The following is a 14,835-nucleotide window of genomic DNA, read 5'->3' as shown; positions in this document are numbered from 1 at the left end:
CCTGTCCACTGTGTCAGTTTGGGATCTGAAGCCAGAGTGTGATTCCAGGGATGCTGAGTGAATGATATTATTTAGTAGCTGATTCCAAAAGACTTTGGATAAGATCTTGCTGGCAATGAGAATTATGAGAGGCCATGATAATTGTTGTAATCTGATCTCAGAAGCAGCAGAAGCACTAGTGGAAGGATCACGGGCCCAGGAGTCAGAGGAACTACGTTCTAATCCTGGCTCTGCCACTTATCTGCTGAGTGACTTTGGGCAAGTCACTTAAGTTCTCTGTGCTTCAGTTCCCACATCTGTAAAATGGAGTTTCAATATCTGTTTACCCTCCTACTTAGACTGTGAGCCCCATGTGGGACCTAATTATCTTGTACCTACCCAAGCATTTAGTAAAGTCCTTGACACATAGTAAACACTTAACAAATACTATTATTACTACTATTATTATTTACTCAATTTCTCTATGACCCAGTTTCCTCATCTGTAAAATGGGGATTAAACAAATACCTATTCTCCCTCCTATTTAGAGTAGAATCCCCGTGTGAGCAGGGCCGTATCTGACCTGATTATCTTATATATACCCCAGTGCCTATTACAGTGTTTGGCATATAGTAAGTGCTTAACAAATACCACTGTTGTTATTGTTATTATTGTAAGAGAAGCAGCATGGCATAGTTGATAGAGCACAGACTTGGGAGTCAGAAAGATATGGGGTCTAATCCTGGCACCACCACTTGGCAAGTCATTTCACTTCTCTGTGCCTCAGTTACTTCATCTTTAAAATGGGGATTGAGACTGTGAGTCCCACGTGAGAAAGGGACTGTATCCAACCCGATTTGCTTGGATCTACCCCAGTGCTTAGTACAGAGCCTGGCATATAGTAAGCGCTTAATAAATGCTACAATTATTATTACTAGTATTGTCATTATCATGGTTATTTTCTCACCTTTGTGAAGATAGTGGTGCTGGTGACACCTAGGAGATCCTGTGGTATCTTCTCAGCACTCCATGTTTTGAGAAAGAGCTTTAGCCTAATGGTCCCTCTGTCACAGAAGAACTCAGAGGAATGCCAAGCCCTAGGACCAGACAAGTCATACTGCCATAACAAGCATGAGAAGTGCTTTGGGTCCGCTGAATTGTGACTCTTCACCCTTGTAAGGGCCAGATCATTTTTACTACTGCATTGATACCACGAATTTCATTATGATTTACCATATGTCAGAAAGGCCCGGGGCAGTGATTCACTCCCAGTGTCTTGCGGTCTGAGGTAAATAGAGATGGTTTCCTTCTATGATAAGAGTACTAACCACAAATTTGAAGGAGAAGATCGGGCAGCGTCAATTTACATTTGAAAAATGACTTTTTTGATTGAACCTGCTCCCAAGTGGATGTATGATAAGGCATTCATCACACACCCCATCTCCCTCCTCACTCAACCAATCTCAAGAGCTTAGACATCCCTGCGACAGAAGATTAGCGTGCTGAAAATGGTCCAAGGGAACAGAGTGTTCTCATACACATTGGCATTTTCTAGTAGTGGGAGCACTCATCTTTTAACCCTACAGGTCACAGGTGAAGGACAATGGCAAATGAAGCCATCTAGGCTCACAGTCTTAATCGCCATTTTACAGATGAGGAAACTGAGGCACAGAGGAGTTAAGCAACTTGCTCAAAGTCACGCAGCAGATAGATGGCAGAGTCGGGATTAGAACCTAGGTCCTCTGACTCCCAAGCCCATATTCTATCCCAGTAGGCCACACTGCCCCTGTCTTTTAAAGTTGTAATATGGGAACGTTCGACTTGAGGCTTCCAGAACAGGAAAAGGCAGCCTTCCCCAATTAATCCCTCTTTTCCCCAGCTCGCTCACACTTCTGCCGTCATCTGTGCACTTGGATCTGTGACCTTTGGACAGTCGATACTCTCTCCACCCATAACCCCACAGCACTTATGTACATATCTCTAAATTATATTTTATAAATGATTTATTAATATTAATGTCTGTCTCCCCTTATAGATTGTAAACTCATTATGGGAAGGAAGCATGTCTGTTGATTCTGTTCTATTGGACTCTCCCAAGTGCTTACTACAGTGCTCTGCAATTCAATTCAATCATATTTATTCAGCGCTTACTGTGTGCAGAGCACTGTACTAAGCGCTTGGGAAGTACAAGTCGGCAACATATGGAGACGGTCCCTATCCAACAACGGGCTCACAGTCTAGAAGGGGGAGACAGACAACAAAACAAAACGTGTAGACAGGTGTCAATCGTCAGAATAAATAGAATTATAGCTATATGCACATCTTTAACAAAATAAATAGAATAGTATATATGTACATAGTAAGCGCTCAATAAATACAATTGATTGATGGGTTGAAGTGTTCCCTGCTTCACCCTAGAGCTCCTGAAGATTTCTCCATGCTTCAAACTTCCAGTCCTGGGCACTGGGTCATGGATGAGGGTCAGTCAATCAATTGTACTTACTGACTGCTTATTATGTGCAGAGCACATAGTCTCACCTACCTAACCTACCATGTTGGTGAAATGAAGATCTGAAAGTGTTTCAAAGGATGAAGAAGCATACACAGTGTTAATGGTGGCCAAGAGGTCAAAAAGGATTAGGAGAAAGTAATAATTTGCTAATAGCGGTGATATTTGTTAAGCACTTACTATGTACTAAGCGCTAGGGTAGATATAATCATATCCGACACAGTCTCTGTCCCTCACTGGGCTCACAGTCTAAGTAGGGGAGAGAAAAGATATTTAATTAACATTTAACAGATGAGGAAAATTAGACACTGGGATTTGCATCCCTTAAAATAATAATAGTAATGATAATAATTGTAACATTTGTTAAGCGCTTACTCTGTTCCAGGCACTGAACCAAGAAGGGCTGGGGTAGATGCAACCAAGTCAGTTTGGACACAGTTCCTGTCCCACATGGATCTCACAGTCTTAATCCCCGTTTTACAGATGCCAAAAGCATTGAAATGCAGGAGGGCAAGAGGAACAGAAATGGGTTGGGATGGTGATCCAGAGGTGGGGTTGGTGACCCAAGGTCTTGAGCCCCCTGGATGCAGAATTGCAGGCACCATTTGTTATTCCCCTTTGCTTTTGAGATTAGGACGGGCAGCCCCAGATATTTCCGGTACCACGCCTCAGAGCCAAAAAGGAGCATGAAGTGGAGCCAAGATGAAGGCGGTACTCCTTGCTCTCTGTTGGCAGGATGTGCAATTCCCATCCTCCTCACAGGACTACAGTGGGGTGAGCCAGAGCTGCTCTCTGTCCTGTCAGTCAGTCATTTATTGAGCACTTACTGTGTGCAGAGCACTGTACTAAGCACTTGGGAGAGTTCAATACAACAATAGACACATTCCCTGTAAGTCCACAGTGGGCTTACAATCTAGAGGGGGAGACAGACATTAATACAAATCATCATCATCATCATCATCAATCGTATTTATTGAGCGCTTACTGTGTGCAGAGCACTGTACTAAGCGCTTGGGAAGTACAAGTTGGTAACATATAGAGACAGTCCCTACAAATAAATGAATTACAGATACATACATAAGCGATATGGAGCTGGGAGGGAGGATGAATAAAGGGAGCAAGTCAGGGTGATGCAAAAGGAAGTGGAAGAAGAGGAAAGGAGGGCTTACTCAGGGAAGGCATCTTGGAGATGTGCCTTCAATAAGGCTTTGAAGCCGGGGGAGAGTAATTGTCTTTCAGATATAAGGATGGAGGGCGTTCCAGGCTAGAGGCAGTATCTGGGTGAGAGGTTGGTGGTGAGATAGGCGAGATCAAAGTACAGAGAGAAGGTGGGCATTAGAGGCAAAGTATGCAAGCTGGGTTGTAGTAGGAAAGTAGAGGTGAGGTAGGAGAGGCAAGGTGACTCAGGGGAAAAACAAACCTGTTATGTGACTGACCCCCACGGGAGCGAGCTCTGGGAGGAGTCCCAGCATGCCACCCGCCTGTAGCCACCACCACCAAGCAGCAGACGGGTGCTGAGGCGGGGACGGTCAAGTTGGAGCCACCATGGGAAAATCACCAGGTGGAGAATGGGACAACCCACCCTCTGGGCTACTAGAGAAAAGGGTAAGAGCAACCATTGGAGTGGGCACCACCACCCTGATTCCAGCAGTATCTGGGGAACAGAATAGGGCATCATTGGCCACCCTGACATACACCGTGTCCTGGGGCAGGGCAGCCTCTGGCACAGAATCCAGAAGCGATGACAAGCTGAGAAGTGGTGGAGCAGAGTAAAGGCGAGATGATGCCACAACAGCAGGCAAGGTGACTTAATTCATTGTGGGCCTACATCTTGGTTGAACTGGGTACTAAACGAGGCCCTTGGGAGAGTGATAATGATGATGGAGTGTTCTGTCAAAAATGATGGATGAGCCTCCATCCCATAGAAGACTTCAGATGCAAGAATCTGCACAAAGGAATTAAGTACAGTAGATGTAATAGACCCAGTTTAAAATATAATAGTAATCATAATGATAGCATTTATTAAGCACTTACTTTGTGCAAAGCACTGTTCTAAGCGCTGGGGAGGTTACAAGGTGATCAGGTTGTCCCACGGGGGGGCTCACAGTCTTAATCCCCATTTTACAGATGAGGTAACTGAGGCACAGAGAAGTTAAGTGGCTTGCCCAAAGTCACACAGCTGGCAATTGGCGGAGTCGGGATTTGAATCCATGGCCTCTGACTCCGAAGCCCTTGCTCTTTCCACTGAGCCACTGCTTCCTCTTTCTCCCTCCCTTTTCATTCCCTCCCTCCTACCCATTTTTTCCTTTTCCCCTGTCCCTTCTCAACCTCCTCTTGCTTTTCCTCCTTTTTTATTACTATCATTATTAACAATAATCATAATAATAACAATAACGATGATGGTATGTTTTAGAAGTTTAATTTGTGTCAAGCACTGTGTTAAGCGCTGGGGTAGATACAAGCCACTTAGATTGTTCACAGTCTCTATCCCACATGGGGATCACAGTCTACGAGGGAAGACAACCAGGTATTTAATCTCCATTTTACAAATGAAGCAAGTGAGGCACAGGGAGTTTCTGTGACTTGCCCAATATCACCAGCAGGCAAGGATTTAGAATCCAGTTCTTCTGACTTCCGGGCCCTTCCTTTTCTTCTGCTTCTTCTCCCCATTTAAGCCCTATGATGCTTTGCCCCAAGCTCGCTCCTGCACTCAAGATAAAAAGTGGGCATCCTCGGGGAAAGTATGAGTCACAAGAGGTCAAAAGGCACTTGCTTTCCTCGGCAGCCACCAGGGTTAGGGATGGCACCGCCCAAAACTGGCCGTCAGCCCATCCAGGAAGCGCTGACTCGCTTGTCCCCTCCAAAGTCTATACTAACTGCCTCTCCTGGCCTCAAACTCTGGGTATTGAATGAATCTGCTACACCCAGGAAAGAAAAACCACATTCATAATGGGGGAAAACCATTTCCTCCCCAGACAGTGGAAACTAGGCTTGTTTCCAACTTCGGAGCAGATGATAAACAAATAAGATCAGATAAGAAGAATAAGCACATAAGCATTCCAGAAATGAGTAGTAAAGTCCTTAATGCAATCTGTCAACCAGATGGTTGTGCTAATATTTGCGTTTCCTGGGCGTTAGGAAGCAGGGTGGGAGGATATGGCCCCAAGGAGATTAACCCTGGATTTTCAACCCTGTCCCAACTGTGTTTGATATGCCCTGCGAAATGGACTAAAATGAATTTCAAAAATGAACTTGCCCCACAGAGTTATAGCTATTACACTCAGTTCTCCTTTGATGCTGGGGTTAAGTTCTGACTAAAGGTTGCCTTAAGGAAAACTTTCATTGAAGTGTTCACCATGTCTCTCTCCCTTGCCTTAGATACATACATCTGTTGTATGCAAGCAGGCTACTATAGTGGAGCAAATGTTCCCAAGTTTCCAATGGCATTCTAGCCAAAATGTGAAAGGAAAACATACGTTACAACACAACTGAATGTAATTCTCATCATGGATGGTATCTGAGTGCCTACTGTGTGCAGAGTGCAAGAGAATTTGTCGACACAATCCCATCCTCTTTTTTTTTGAATGACATTTAAGCACTTACTTTGTGTCAGACACTGTACTAAGCACTAGAGTCGATACAAGATAATCAGGTTTGATACAGTCTGTCTCCTACATAGGGCTCACAGTCTTAACCCCCATTTTACAGATGAAGAAAGAGACAGAAAAGTGAAATGATTTGCCCAAAATCATACAACAGACAAGTGGTGGATTCAGGATTAGAACCCAGGTCCTCTGACTCCCAGGCTCTTTCTACTAGGGCACAGTGCTTCTCTGCTTCTTCATTCCTTCAAGGAACTTACAATGTTAATGCAATAGGGAAATTAGCCCTCAAATTTTATGTCCTGATTGTTTTCTTGTTCAGTCAGTGGGAAGGAAGTCCATCTTCACCCTTACCTTCCCTTCTTGGGCATTCAACTGGCAAATGTTCAAGTAAGTAGCCAAGATCTAAGGTGGCAGTTTCCCCTCTCAGGATCGCACCTGGAGAGTTTCCAGTACTCTACCAGCCTCGGCTATGGGAGGGAGAGTCAAGCAGAGGCATAACCATTCCATTCCTAGCTTGGCCAGTGGCTAGCGAGTGGAAGGCGATCTGCTACAAGTCAAAACTCACTTATGCTGGGCAGCAGTGGCATGGAAGAGATTTGAAGGTGGAGACTCAGGTTTACTGTGCAGAAGAAGGCAGTGATAAGCCTCATCTATATTTTTACAAAGAAAACTCTATGGATACACTACCAGAACGTTTGCAGATGGAGGTGAGGTTCTCTGGGAGAGATGTGTCTACGTAGTTGCTATGGGTTGGAGACGACTCGATGGCATATGATAAGGTGGCAGTTTGGCCTGTTGGAAAGTGCCCAGGAATAGGAGTCAGGAGACGTTGGTTCTAATCCTGGCTCCAGCACTCTTCTGTCAGCCAGTCAATCATATTTATTGAGCACTTACTGTGTTCAGAACACTGTACTAAGCACTTGGGAGTGTGCAATACAATGAGCAGACACATTCCCTGTCTGCTGTGTAACTTTGAGCAAGTCACTTCATTTCCCTGTGCTTCAGTTTCCTCAGCTATAAATTGGGGATTCAATACCTTGTTCTCCTTACTATTGAGATTGTGTACTGAGATGGGACACGGACTGTGCTTTACCTGATTATCTTCTATATACCCCAAGCCTTCCCCCTCTCAGGATCACAGCTGGAGAGTTTCCAGTACTCTTCCAGTCTCCGCTATGGGAGGGAGAGTCAAGCAGAGGCATACCCATTCCATTCCTAGCTTGGGCAGTGGCTACTGAGTGGAAGGCAATATGCTACAAGTCAAAACTCACCTGTGCTGGGCAGCAGCAGCATGGGAGAGAGTCAAAGGCGGAGACTCAAGTTTAAGACCCAAGACACACAGAAGTGAAATGGAGCCAGAATTAGAACTCACATCCTCTGATTCCCAGGCCCATGCTCTTTCAACTAGATCACGCATTACTACTTTCAGTTCCAACCTTAGGTCTGCAGATGGGAGCTTGTGACTGGACTTGGCTCCTGCCCACTCTCTGGAATTCTCTGTCTCTCTCTGAGCTAGGTCTATTTAATGAAGCCAGCTCAAAATGCAAGATTTCCTAATCTTAACAGTGATTTAGTGGCTAGGACAAGGGACTAGGAGTCAGCAGGACCTTGATTCTAATCCCAGCTCCGCCGTGAGTCTGCTGCGTGACCTTGGGTCAGCCACTGAACAACTCTGGGCCTCAGTTACTTCATCTATAAAATGGGTATAAGTGTGAGCCCCGTGTGGGACAGGGACTATGTCCAACCTGATTACCTTATATCTACCCCAATGCTTAGAACAGTGCTTGGCACATAGTAAGCGCTTAAAAAGTACCTTAATCATCCTCATCATCATCTTTAGTAGAACGGCTTTTCATTTTTTATAAGGCAAATATTGAATTGCCAAAGACTGCCCATGAATAGTTTGAAAAAGAGAGACTTTAAAGGATATTACACACAATCATCGAAGTAAGGTTTTTATTTTTATAGGAATAAAGGTACTGGAACTCTCCTGTATATTTGAAACACAAAGAATAAATATGCATGTGTGATTTATATAGGTCCCTTTGCCATCATGAGCCTGAATGGATACAGCCTATGACACAGTGTTGGAAGAAATGCTTATGCCTGTCTACATGGCATTAGACATGGTGAGCAGGATATGGCAAGTTCTCCTAAATGTGGGGCTCTGCAAGAAAGAAACCTCTGCATTCTAGGGGGTCTGGGTATGTGTGTGTGTGTATGTGTGTTTGTGTGAACCCACACATTCTGCGAAGTGACTCTGTAGATATTAGTGGTTTCTACATGAACTGCCCAACAGAACAACTCCATAAGGCACAGCTCCTAGAAGCTGCTAAAAATATGAGCCTCTAACATCCCTCTCTATAATCCTTGACCTTCATCTCTGAAACTTCCTACACACTCTTTTCCACTCATCCACCACCATTCATTTGTTCCCTGTTCTCTCAGAATCTACTTTATGCAACCAACCCTTTCTTTTCACTTACCACTCAAAAATCCTGGAGCTGGAAGGGTCGTAGAGAGGTCATCTGGTCCAGTCCCCTGCCTTTAGTCAGGTCAATGACTAAACCACAGTGATTGTCTGCTTTGCCTTAAATTTTTCAGGGTCTGAATAATTCACAAAATCTCTTGTCTTGAGTTTTTCCTGGTGTTTTGCCATTCAGACTATCAAAATATTTATCATATCGAAGCCAAAAAAATCCCTCCATTGCATCCCATTTCCTCTTTGCAGTCAAACAACAGGTGGTCAGCATTCCACCTTAGAAATCTCTCCATCTACTTAGTTGTTCAAGTCAACCATCTTCAGATGAGAAGCAGCATGTCTTAATGGAAAGAACACAGTCTAGAGTCAGAGGACCTGGGTTCTGCTCCTGGCTCTGCCACTTGCCTGCTGGGTGATCTTGGGCAAGTCACTTAACTTTTCTGTGACTCAGTTTTCTCATCTGTAAAGTGGGGATTCAATACCCTCCTTCTTAGATGGTGAGACCAGTGTGGGACAGGAACTGTGTCTGATGGGATTGCATGGCATCTACCTCCAGTGCTTATTGCAGTGCTTGGGACACAGTAAGTTCTTAACAAATATTACAATTAGTATTATTACTTTTAATAGTTACTAAAGCTACTAATATTATTACTACTTAATACTTAAATAACTATTAAATAATAATAGTTACAAATAACTAATAATAATTGTGGGTTCTAATCCTGACTCTGCCACTTGTCTGCTGTGTGACAGTGGACAAGTCACTTCACTTCTCTGTGTCCGTTACCTCATCTGTAAAATGGAGATTGAGACTGGGAACCCCATGTGGGACAACTGTTTCCAACCTGATTTGCTTGTATCCATCCCAGAGCTTAGTACAGTGCCTGCTGCCCAGTAAGCGCTTAACAAATACCACAATTATCATTTTTATTATTATTATTGTTAAGCTTATGAGGGAGTTAGATTTTTCTTTTCCTTTTTGTTTCTTGCTGCTGATGCCTTCTATCCCTATCCAGTGTTTTATTTTATCTTTTCTCTTTACCACGACTTAACATGTTACCATCTTTTTACCTTTGTCTTATTGTTCTTGTTTTATTTCACCTTGTCACCATTGTATTCTGGGGTCCTTGCCAGAAACTGGAGATTTTCTACAATGATAACTGATTTATTGATCTTCTACAAGCTTCTTAGTCAGTTTTCTCCTGCTGCTAAGAATAGTAAGAATGGTTGTGGCATTTATCAAGTACTTATTATGTTGCCCACGTGGGGAAGACACAGTGCAATCAGTTCAGACACAGTCCATGCCCCAGAAGAGTCTCATAGTCTAAGGGGGAGAGAAAACAGATATTTAATCCCCATTGTCAGTTGAAGATACTGAAGCACAGAGAAGTCTAAGTGACATGTTCAAGCCCATGTAGCAGGCAAGTGATGGAGCTGGGATTAGAACCTAGGTGGTATTTAAGTGCTTACTTATGTGCCAGGCACTATACTAAGCACTGAGGTGGATACAAGCAAATCAGGCTAGATACAGTACCTGCCCAACAGTCACTGTCTTAATCCCTATTTTACAGATGAGGGAACAGGGGCAGAGAAAAGTTAAGTGACTTGACCAAGGACCTACATCAGACAAGTGGTGGAGCTGGGATTGGAACCCAGGGCTCCTGGCTCCCAGTCCTGTTCTCTATCCCCTAATCCCCTCTGCCTCTCCAGCACTGCCTGCTCTGCTTGTCTGCCTGGGAACTTGCTAACTTCTAAAGGGGTGTGGGTGATAATGGTAATTATCATTATGGTATCTGTTAAGCGCTTCTTATGTGCCTAGCACTTCATTAAGCACCGGGGTGGGTACAGCATGGCTCAGTGGAAAGAGCACGGGCTTTGAAGTCAGAGGTCATGGATTCAAATCCTGGCTCCGCCAACTGTCAGCTGTGTGACTTCGGGCAAGTCACTTAACTAATCTGTGCCTCAGTTACCTCATCTGTAAAATGGGGATTAAAACTGTGAGCCCCCCCCACCCAGTGGGACAACCTGATCACCTTGTTAACCTCCCCAGCGCTTAGAACAGGGCTTTGCACATAGTAAGTACTTAACAAATACCATCATTATTATTATTATTTTTACTAGTGGGGTAGCCCCTTCTTAATGTCATCTCCTGGTTTGAAGTTTCCCTGGGATGAGGGGAGAGCAATGGCTGAATCTAATCAGAAGAAAGAACCTCTAAACTCAATAATATCTTGGTTTTATGCTCCTCCCCCTTGAGAAACTAAAGCTTTTTGGAATAATCTCTCTGTCAAACTCCACCACTACCAACTCTGTTGTATTGTGCTCTCTCTCAAGTGCTCAGTACAGTGCTCTACACCTGGTAAGCACTCAACCAACCCTTGACTGATTTTTACATCTATCCCATTGGAGCAGTGTGTTCAGCACTCAGCGAGGTAGTAGCAGAGGCAGCCACCAAATTCCTGCAGCTAAATCATTGCTCTTCCTTTTACAAGTAGGCAGCTTCTCTTTGGAGGACTGCAAATTGCTGCACTAGCTTGAGGGTAATTTATAGATATGACCAAAGGAGATTTGAAGAAGTGTCAAGGTAATCTTCCTAGGGGACTAGGGGGAGTGGAAAGTACCCTGGATAATCAATAATGCCTGAGCCAAAGGTCAAGAAACTCGAGTCCACCTTCCCCCAACCCACAATTTTGGAATGTGGGATTTTAGAGCATGCAGCAGGAGGACTGGGTAAACCATTTATCTTTTTAATATGTGTTCTTCCATTCTGACCCAGAATTTAAGGTCCCAGGGGAAGATTGGATCCCTGTTCCTGACATCCTGGTTATTTTCTTTTAATGTTTTAAATTTTTTTTTTCCCATCCTTGTCCCTCCTTATCTACAGGTCCTACTTCCAATCCCGGCTCTGCCATTTGCCTGCTATATGACTTTGTGCAAGTCACTTCTCTGTGCCTCAGTTTCCTCATCCATAAAATGAGGAGTCAGTGCCAGTTCTTCTCCCTCCTTAGACTGAGTTCCATTTAGGACAGGGACCATGTATGATCTGATTGTTTTGTATCTACTTCTGCAGTTAGCTCATTGCTTGGCACAGAGTAAGAGGTTAACAAATACCATGATTATTAGATTGTATCCATTCTAATCAGGGTCAATGCACAAAGCTGCTTTCAAATTTGAAGATGAAGCTACTGATTTGAAGACCTACCTAATCATTACTCATTTGCAGTGCACAGGGTGTCCAGATAAGCTTGTTGTGGTCAAGGAATGTGTCCACCAACTCTGCTATATTGTACTCTCCCAAGCACTTATTACAGTGCTCAATTAATAATGATGATAATAATGCTTGTGGTATCTGTTAAGCACTTACTATGTGCCAGGCACTGTTCTAAGTGCTGGATTAGCTACAAGATAATTGTGTTTGGACATAGTCCCTGTTCCACATATTGCTTACAGTCTTAATCCTATTTTACAGATGAGGGAACTGAGGCAGAGAGAAGGTAAGTGATTTGCCCAAGGTAATATAACAGACAAGTGGCAGAGCCAGGATTAAACCCCAGGTCTTTCTGACTCCTGGGCCTGTGCTCTGTCCACTAGGCCATGCTGCTTCTCTTGTTTTATTAGCAGAGCAAAAGCACTCCGTGGCAGCAAGGCAGTTTTTTCTGCAACAGGAAGCATTGCAGAAGAGGGAAGCCACATAGCCTTATGAAACGAGCACTGACCTGGGTTCTAATCGTGGCTCGGCCCCTTCTCTGCTGTGTGACTTTGGGCAAGTCACTTCACTTCTCTGCTCCTCAATTTTCTCATCTGTAAAATGGGGATTTAGACTGTGAGCCCCATATGGGACAGGGACTGTGTCCAACCCGATTAACTTGTACCTACCCCAGCACTTAGTACAGTGCCTGGAATATAGTAAGTGCTTAAAAAATACCATTATCATTATTATCCCAGCTCTGCCAATTATCTGCTGGGTGACCTCAGCCTAACCAATTTACTTCTCAGTTTCCTCATTGTAAAATAGGGATTCAATCCTACTCCCTCTTACTTAAATTGTGAGCCCCATGTGAAACAGGGATTGTGTCCAACCTGATTATCTTGTATCTACCCCAGTGCATAGTACAGTGCCTCGCACAAAGTAAGGGTTTAAAGGTACCTTAATTATCGCCTTCCCTCTTTCACACCTAGGAGAATGTGCTTGCAGTACATTAGCAGCTCTCTCTGTGGAGGTGAAGAGAGGAGTAGGGTGCACTGTAAGAGTTTGGAGAGGAGTAATAATAATAATAAAAATAATCATTAATAACAAGAATAAGAATAATGGCATTTGACAAGCACTTAGTGTGCCAAGCCCTGCGGTTGATAGGAGATAATCTAGTTGGATGGAATGGAGAGTTCTAGAAGATTATTTCCTGATGAACATTAATAAGAAACTTCACTTGAAGTGAGCTAGTGTGCAGTAGCTCCCCAGAGTTGAGGATTGAATTTCTGCCATGTGAGTCTCAACAGCAGAGGAGTTCGCCATGCCCCCTCTCTCCTTTGGGGAATGCAGAAGTACCATCCAACTTTGATTACCTGCACAAACATGCTTCCCGTCACCATGACAGCAAGGCAGATCATTACATCTTGATTAAAGAGATTCTTTCTCATTCGGTCCCATGAGACAGAAATCAGGAATCACAGATGCAGGCTGACTCACTGGTTTGGGCTTCATTAACATGGTGAAGCTCTTCTGTCTGCTGACAACTGGCAATTTTGAAGATTTTAACCAAACCAGTGAAATATGACATTCAAATGGGTAAATTCCATCTGGCTGTCTGCAAGCCAAGTGCTGCTGAGAAGCAGCATTAGCTCCTGAACTCTCAAGCTTCTAACAACCAGAACTCATTATGCATTAGAAGAATTAACTGATGGATGTGTGCAAAGCTCTGTGGAAAAAAGAAAACAGTACTTAATGTAGCACCAGAGCGAACACAGCCTGTTGTGATGGAGTGCTGGCTAATTGAGAACTGATACCTAAATAATAGTTTCAACCTGCAGAAAGAAAAGACCAGCCTGTTTCTGTGAAGACAGGAAATAGAAACACCTGGTGAACAAGTCTGTCTGTCTAGGAGCAAATTTGGAGATTCAGAGCTGTATTGTGGATGAACTATGTATTAGTTGCTCTTTTTCAATGGTACTTGCTAAGCACTCTGGGCCAAGCATTGTACCAAACACCGGGATAGATAAAAGATAATCAGGTTGGATGCAGTCCTTGTCCCACATGAGGCTCACAGTCTAAGTAGGAAGGAGTGGGATTTAATCCCCATTTCATAGATGAGGAAACTGAGGCACAGAGAAGTTAAGCGACTTGCCCAAAGTCACACAGCAGACAAGCAGCAGGTTTAGGATTAGAACCCAGGTCCTCTGATTCCCAGGCCTATGTTCTTTCCAATAAGCCAAGCTGCTTCCCTCCTGCTGCCGTGTCAGAGTAACTTGAAAGACAATAGATCAGTGAAAGCAACTGATAAATTCTAACAATTTCAGCTGCAGGTCTAAGAATTATCCCTTGTTCCCCACAGTCAAAAAGGCATCAGTTAAAAAAAAGTCTCCAAAAGTTGCAAACAAGCATTTTTTCCCAGTGATTCAGCGGCATTCAGAACAAAGCGCCAGTTTACGACCTTGGGCTTTCAAAGGAAACGCCCTTCCATTTCACAATCCAGAGTTTAACGGCCTTGCCAGCATTCTTCCGCGGAGACAGCTGAAGTAGAGAGTTACCAGAGGGAGTAGGGTAAAGTCTCTAGGAAAGGAAAAAGGTGAAAGGGGATGAAAACCATTAAAGTTTTCTGAGAGATTAAAGACGCAGGCTTTTGTAGTCTCTAGTCATTAGCGAGAGCTAGTTATAGTTTAGATTTTCTTAATCCGCCCAGGTAAACACATTGCTGGTTCAGTCTCTCATCCTATCCCGACTGGATTACTGCATCAGCCTCCTCTCTGATCTCCCAGCCTCCTGTCTCTCCCCACTTCAATCTGTACTTCACGCTGCTGCCCGGATCATCTTTGTGCAGAAACGCTCTGGTCATGTTACTCCCCTCCTCAAAAATCTCCAGTGGCTACCAATCAACCTACGCATCAGGCAAAAACTCCTCACCCTCGGCTTCAAGGCTGTCCATCACCTCACCCCCTCCTACCTCACCTCCCTTCTTTCCTTCTACAGCCCAGCCTGCACCCTCTGCTACTAGCCTCCTTACTGTGCCTCGTTCTCGCCTGTCCCGCCGTCGACCCCTGGCCTG

At 44.1% G+C, this 14,835-nt stretch overlaps 2 non-coding genes across 2 annotated transcripts; both read left to right on the top strand.

Annotated features, from left to right (window-relative positions):
- Window positions 1-6,510: 6,510 nt before the first annotated feature.
- On the top strand, window positions 6,511-6,648 carry LOC119936000. Its single transcript, XR_005453595.1, has one exon. It is a non-coding gene; the product is annotated as a small nucleolar RNA SNORA7 (small nucleolar RNA).
- Window positions 6,649-7,216: 568 nt separating this feature from the next.
- Window positions 7,217-7,354, top strand: LOC119935928. The gene has a single exon (XR_005453525.1). It is a non-coding gene; the product is annotated as a small nucleolar RNA SNORA7 (small nucleolar RNA).
- Window positions 7,355-14,835: the final 7,481 nt, after the last annotated feature.

Source organism: Tachyglossus aculeatus, chromosome 12 (genome assembly GCF_015852505.1).
Source record: "Tachyglossus aculeatus isolate mTacAcu1 chromosome 12, mTacAcu1.pri, whole genome shotgun sequence".
NCBI lineage: Eukaryota > Metazoa > Chordata > Mammalia > Monotremata > Tachyglossidae > Tachyglossus > Tachyglossus aculeatus.
The sequence above is the reverse complement of the archived record's forward strand: the minus strand, read 5'-3'. Positions and strand labels throughout refer to the sequence as shown.